We start from the raw sequence: 6,428 nt of genomic DNA on the forward strand, positions 1-6,428 counted from the left end.
AAATTTAGTTTCTTATATTCAGAATATCTCTTGTAACTATCTAATGGTAATATTAGATAGATTTTGTATTATTTCCTAGTTTAGTAATCAGAAATTAGGAAACCCTAAAACCTAAGTCATCTATAAATAGGAGAGGGTTCTAGGAATCAAACTCATCGAGTTATTTCTGACCAATGTAACCCGATGAACCCACATTTGTATGTGGTGATTATTAATAAAGAATTATTTCTCCGTGGATGTAGGTCTTGAGTATTCTACCGAACCACGTTAAATTATCGTGTCTTTACTTCATGTTCATCTATCTCCGATTATTATATAAGGGTTTTGGTATAGGAAGAGCATTTTTTAGCAAAGGCAGTGCATTAGATAAGGAGAACACTCTGTTTAAAATAGGGAGGGATAAACATTTTTTTTTTAAATATCTCAAATTTATACTTTGGTCCCTTACAAGTTACATCAAACTATTTTGGACCACAAGAGAGAGAAGAGAGTATCCTCCTGTTCGACTAAAAACTTTCGAGACAGAAGAGAGAATCCTGTTCGACCTAAAACCTTCGATTAAATCAAAGAGAGAGAAGAGAGGCGAACGTCCTGAAAAAGATAAATGTCCTAAATCTGTTTGATTCTATAAAAATGAGAGAGATATAGAGATAGAAACCTAAACCCTAGATGACTAACACAACACCTAAATCTGTTTGATTCTATTAAAGTAACTTTTGAAGATTTCAAGTATCAATATCGCAGAAGAATACAAACAAGGATGTAACTTGAAAAATATATAATCGACATTTACATAAAAGAAATTTCTCTTAGCATAAATAAAAATTCGTGAATACCAACTGAAAATTGTAAAAAAATTCGGCCAGAGCGGTTGAAAAAACAGACTAATTTCAGCCATCTTAGCCGAAATTTATTACTATTTTCAGCGAGACCGGCCGAAATTTGTTATCTTTTTCAATCGATCCAACCGAAATTTGTCATCTTTTTCAGCCGTTACGACCAAAATTTGTTGTCTTTTTCAGCCGACCCTACCGAAATTTGTTGTTTTTTTTTCCGCCGATCCAACTGAATATTCTTTACGAAAAAAAAACTACCTAAAATCCTAAAACGTTTGTTCAACCATAGAGGAAGACAAGAAAATGATATTTCTTCACATGAGACATATTATCTTCATTATAAATATCTTTGTTTAAGTCGATAACTTCATTTAAGTCGATGTTTTTGTTTAAGTCGATGGTTCCTCATCCATGAGATCTTGAGACACCATTAAAGCTCGAAACTAAGACTATAGTGATGGTAAACTTTGCAAGTTTTTTAATACTAATGGTGATGTTGATAGTAGTGACGATATTAGGGTTGGTTGTTTATGTGAGAGAAACTACAAGTGAATAAAATATTAGATTTATTATTAATTTTTATCCAAGTCCTTCTATTTTGGCACTATTTATTAAATGATCTTTATAACGTCCTCCTTAAACTAATTTGGTAAAGGAAGAGCAAATACATAAATTGACCTTTCTAACGCACTGCCTTTACTAAATAGTGTTCTTCTTATACCAAAAGCCTTATATAATCATGAATTTAACAGTAATTGTATTTATTTTTCGAATTACAGGACATTCAAATAAGAGGAGCCAATCGAGACGAGAAGAAGATAGAAATGGCAAAAAGGTAACCTTATATGGTTAATATGTTTTAATAACATTCGTGTTCTCAATCACTTTAAGAAACGACATCATGAACATGCAAGTTAATTACTAATAATTAATATCAGAAATGATATATGGAGTCTTAAACAAAAAAAAAAAAAAAGAAATGATATATGGAGCGACGCGTGAATAGCGAAGTGTAGCGACCCAACCAAGTGGTGACACGTGGCCAGATTTTACCGTTTACGTGGGTTTCTTCTTTCATAGAATTCGAGTTTCAGCCCACAACTTTACCGTGCTTTAACTTCAGTCCCTCCTAATTCACGAAACAAGTCCTTCCATCCAAATGCATTGTAATTGAAATAACTTAAGGTGCATGAAATTCTTATTGTCTTTTTGGAGTATATTCAATATAATTTCTTATTGTCTTTTTGGAGTATATTCAATATAATTTTCACTGATCCAATTTTAGGTGCATTATAATTGAAGTAACTTAACTAATTAGTATATATTTAACTACTTACCACTGATGTAATTTTCAAAACAATATAATTTTACTGTGTTTTCACATGATATTCTTAGGGTGAATGAAATCACTTATGGTGTGTTGGCATGAAATCATATATTTTTGTAATATATCATTTTTTTTTGGAAAACTCAACGTCTGTTTTCTTTCGGAAATTCTTTTTCGTAAACTGTTTCTTTTCTAGAAACTTTTTTAACACGAGAAACATTTTTTCCACGAATTTTTTCTCGAAAATCGTTTTTCCATAAACTTAGTTTGTTCTCTGAAAATTATCTTTCCGATATCCTTTTTTACGAGAATCGTCTCCTAGTATGATTTCTATTTCCAATCAAGAATTTTTATTTTGGCGAAATTATATTTTTCACGAAGTTTTTTTACGAAATAGTTTTTTTACATAACAGTTCCTGAAGAAAAGGTTTCTGCAAATAAATATTTTTGCAAAAAATGATTTCTGAAAAAAAAATTGTTAACGGAAAAATGATTTCTTAAAATATTATACCTGAAAAACAAACCGGTTCTTGGCAAAAAATTTGTAAAAACAAAATAGTTTCCAGAAAACAGTTGGTGAAAAAACAATTTTCGTGGAAAAACATTATATCGATAAAAGAATTGATTTTTCACAAAAAAAAAACGGTTATTGTAAAGAAACGTTTGGAAAAATAATGGGTAGAAAATGATCATAAGAAATTATAGTTGAATTTAGCTTGAAACTAGATGAACTTTTAATGGTAAAGATTCACCTAGAATATAATGTAATAACTCAAATCTTATAAAAAAAGGGTAAACATTTTTTTTATCAGAGAGAACCTCGATTTTGTTTGGAGAAGGTTTTAGAAAGAGAGTCCAATGTTTGGGTGTAAGGGTTTGCTTTGTGAATTCGGAGGGACTGAAGTGAAACCACGGTAAAAGTATGGGCTGAAGTGCGAGTTCTATAAGAGACTGAAGAAACCCACGCGGATGCCAAATCTAGACACTTGTCACCGCTGGATTGGGTCGCTACAGTGTCACTATGCACATGTGGCTCCTTATATCATTTCTGAATTAATATTGGCACGTGAATTAAGGTGCAATAATTCCTTATCTTTGTCTACCCAAAACATCTCATTAGTAAAAACCGTTCATCTAACTTGACTTCCCATTACATTCAGGAACGTTTAAGACGACCAATTCTACCATTTATACATGTTTAATTATCATTTTAGTTGTAGGTACGTACGTTGTTAGAAATTCCTTTAGGTTCTAGGTTGGACTAAGTATTCTATTATCCCTTTACTTTAATTCATTACTTATTTTTTCAAGTAAATTTTATAACTTTTTCAATGACGATCCCTTTTTCACTTAACTTGAAATATTTTTAAGAGATAAAGATCATCTTGTATCGTATTAGTTAAGTAGATGCCTCTATCTCAAAGATTTAATTTCTTTAATCAGAGAATTTGCGCATCCTCTTGTTTTCTTTGTTGTTTGTGCAAACTTTATACATACTATTCTATGATGTCTTCTATAGTGAATCCCTCTCGCTCTCTCACCCTCCATCCTTGTCGTTTTCTCCGTCATTCCTATGTGAGGTTATAAAATGCAAGCTCTTTCAACTTTGGAGAGACCACTCTCCTACCTTTTTCTAACTTTCTTAGATCCCTTTGTTTTCGAACATATTGGTGACTGCCTATCCTCTATTTTATTTTTCTAGAAAATCTTGTCCCATAAATGAATACCTTCTTTCATTCGATTCTATAGTTGAAGATTTTAAACTAATTATAAGACACACTTTGAAGAATTTCAATAATCGGATCAACGATTTACCGTACCATTTTTATACCAAGTGTAGGAACAAGACAAGCTGATGTAGACGCAGCGGAATTAAAATAAGAACAATAAAATAAACGAAGAACTGTAAAGAAAACGATAAATAAACTAAAATTTAATCAACTTCAATGATTTTTCTCTTCAATCTGAATATCAAAATAGACTAGACCTCCTTTTATAGGATAATAGACTTTCCTAAATAGACTCAAACTAGGATTCCTAAATATTAAAGATACTTAAAACATTGAAACTCCTAAATAATAAAAATACCAACATAAGGTAATTTCCTAATCCTAAACTAACTAGGACCACTATTGTGGCCGACCGGGACGTGGGCACGCGTGGACGTGGGCCCACGTGTTATGCGTCTGCATCAGCACCCCGTTCCCCAGAAGGTTCGTCCCGAACCGTTTCGATGAAGGAAACAATGTGAGCCACCCGTATACTCTGAATTCCGCCATGGCGATCCGTAATTCCCACTTCGAACGAAATTTGCAGACAATCGGTAGAAGACAATGATGGACTAACGAACCGAATATAATCCGGACTCCTTGACACGACGAGATTCGTAAAATCCACAGTAGTGAAGAAACATCCAATAAATTGTGACATCGGCCGTCATCTTTTAGTGGGATGAAGAAGATTGCACATACCAAAATATCCTCTTTGAAAAATCGGACCTCCAAAATCATCTTCCAATATATCACGATTTCGTGTTCACCGGAAGCTAAAAAGTGAACTAGTGGTGAGATACTTTTCTTTTTCTTCACATTACTCTTTTCTATTAATGTAGCAAGTATCCCATTGATTTTTCTAAGGAGCATTTTCTCGAACACGTTAGAGACACCAATTAATATTCTCATGTTTGGCCTCCCGTGTGGTAAGGTGAAGCTCCATCCACCTCCTTTCATTAATTCCCTGTTTCTCAAGTAAAGACTTTCATGTGATGAAGCCATTCAAGACGATGATGATTCTCTGCCAATTAATTTGTATGTAGGCATCTTTGTAATAGTTTCAGTTGATTTTTCCCTCCTCTCCACTTAATTTATAATTGACTTTTTAGTAATATACTGTGATGAAGAAATTGTTGATGGAGAAGATAACAAAACATAACTATCATTGGCATCAGTGTTAGTAATCAGATCTTTGAGCAGGAAACGTTTCGTCTTCATCCAGTAATCTTCAGACGACGATGATGTTGATAGATTGCTTTCATGATGAATTTGATTGAATTTAAACTGTCTACCGGAGAAGATTTCAGTAGGGTAAATATGAAATACAAAAGCTAATTCAAAGTCAACATCGCAAGTGGGATGATCTCCAATCTTTGTGTTATGATCACTCGATGAAGGATCATAGCGAAATTCTTCATTATCTGCTAACGTCTCAAGCCAAATTAGTTGATTATCTGCATATAGTTGAGCTCCCCAATACCAGTTATCTTGTGAAATTTTGCCTTTAAACCTCGTAAAAGTGGTAGCATTATCGAGTTGTGATCTTTTATTGGAAGACCATGGGGTACTACTATAATTTGAATACGAAATAGGTTTCTCCTTTGATAATGAATGAAGGTTTGTTTGATCATGGGGAGTCGAAACTGTCAAAGCTCCTGGATCCCAAATAAAATCAAAATTATCTTCTTCTATTGTTGGGGAATATTCATCTTCATCTTCTTCAGTTTCAACTTCGTTGTGATCTTCATGTTTAATATCAATGGAATCATCCTCTGTTAGTACTTCTTTATAGTTGGAATCATCTTTTTCAACTTCTTGTTCTTCTTCTTCTTTAACTACAACTTCTTTGTAATCAACTTCGTCAACTTGTTCAAACTCTACTTTTTCTTCTTTTATTACTTCTTCATGGTTAATGGAAATAAGAGGTTGTGAATAATAATAGTACGGTGGTGGTGTATAATAAGAAGATGGTGAATATGATGGTGAGTACGGTGGTGGTGTATAAGAGTACGGAGGTGATGTGAGACATAATTGATGCGGTAAAATTTTGTGATTCGAAATAAGGATGTCGTCTCCCGGAATGTCATATGAATCATAAAATTTGGTCAGACATTGATGTTTCATATCTCGACTAGGATTTAGATTTGATGAAGGAAAATTACTTCCTTCTTCCTCCTCCTCCATTGACTGAATTTTGTTCCTTTTTCCCTGAACTTCTCCTTCAATATCATCGATCTTAGTGATAGAAGTAACTTCGGAGAACTGTCTTCTAAATTCAATTTTTGTTTCTACACATGACAAACATTCATCGAGAGGAAGAAAACCATACCTGAAAATACTTTTCAATGTATCCCAATCATCAATGATCGATTTTCCTTGATCAATAAGTCTCCATTGCAGGGCATTATATTGTTCATAGATTCTTTCGGACATATGTTGCTCAACCAAAAAAACCTTATCTTCGTCGGGAACGTCTTGATTTCTGAACCAATC

Source organism: Eschscholzia californica, unplaced genomic scaffold (genome assembly GCF_041429995.1).
Source record: "Eschscholzia californica isolate CP2 unplaced genomic scaffold, dmEscCali1.0.p SCAF_6, whole genome shotgun sequence".
Lineage (NCBI taxonomy): Eukaryota > Viridiplantae > Streptophyta > Magnoliopsida > Ranunculales > Papaveraceae > Eschscholzia > Eschscholzia californica.